At 36.0% G+C, this 1067-nt stretch overlaps 1 non-coding gene across 1 annotated transcript; it reads left to right on the top strand.

Moving 5' to 3' along the window:
• The first annotated feature begins 691 nt into the window (after positions 1 to 691).
• LOC127746188 (small nucleolar RNA R71) lies at positions 692 to 799 on the top strand. Its single transcript, XR_008007808.1, has one exon. It is a non-coding gene; the product is annotated as a small nucleolar RNA R71 (small nucleolar RNA).
• The last annotated feature ends 268 nt before the right edge of the window (positions 800 to 1067 follow it).

Genomic DNA, 1067 nt, shown 5'->3' with positions numbered 1-1067 from the left:
TTATTTTATAGTCATTTATTTATTTTTCTTGTCAATTAAATTACTTGTTCAACCCTGTTTAAAACCCCAAAATATACCTTTGCATAACCAATAATAAGAACATACCTCCCTGCAATTCCTTGAGAAGACGACCTGAGGTTTGAATATTTTGATTTATAAATTTATTGGGTTTTGTTACTTGTGACAACCAAAACGTTTGTACGAAGGGATTTTCTATTGGTTTAGAATCTATACTCACAATGCGACTATATTTTTACAAATTCTTTACTAGCAAAAATCCTAACGTCAGTGTTTCCATAGGATTCTCCCATGTAATTCACATCTTCCATTGCAGAATTCTCAGGGTCATAAGCTTCTTCTTCAGAGGAGGCTTCTTTAGCACTCCCAGATGTAGCTTGCAATCCAGTCAGATTCTGAGAAATCATATTGACTTACTGAGTCAATATTTTATTCTGAGCTAATATGGCATTCAGAGTATCAATCTCAATAACTCCTTTCTTCTGAGTCATCCCATTATTCACAAGATTTCTTTCAGAAGTGTACATGAACTGGTTATTTGCAACCATCTCAATGAGTTCCTAGACTTTTACAGGATTTTCAGATGAAGAGATCCACCAGTAGAATGGTCCAATGACATCTTGGACAATTCAGACAGACCATCATAGAATATACATATGATGCTCCATTCTGGAAGCATGTCAGAAGGAAACCTTTTGGTTAATTACTTGTATCTTTCCCAAGCTTCATAGAGGGATTCACCTTCCTTCTGTTTGAAGGTTTGGACTTCCACTCTAAGCTTGCTTATTTTTTGACGTGGAAAGAATTTGGTCAAGAAAGCATTGACCAACTTGTCCCAAGAGTTTAGGCTTTCTTTAGGTTATGAGTCCAACCATGTTCTAGCTTTGTCTCTTACAGCAAAGGGGAAATAGTATAAGTCTATAGACCTTGGGATCAACCTCATTGGTCTTAACAGTATCACAGATTTGCAAGAATTCAGCTAAAAACTGATGAGGATCTTCCGATGGAAGTCCATGAAACTTGCAATTCTGCTGCATTAGAAAAACTAA

The sequence above is a fragment of the Arachis duranensis genome, chromosome 3 (genome assembly GCF_000817695.3).
Source record: "Arachis duranensis cultivar V14167 chromosome 3, aradu.V14167.gnm2.J7QH, whole genome shotgun sequence".
Taxonomy (NCBI): Eukaryota; Viridiplantae; Streptophyta; class Magnoliopsida; order Fabales; family Fabaceae; genus Arachis; species Arachis duranensis.
The sequence above is the reverse complement of the archived record's forward strand: the minus strand, read 5'-3'. Positions and strand labels throughout refer to the sequence as shown.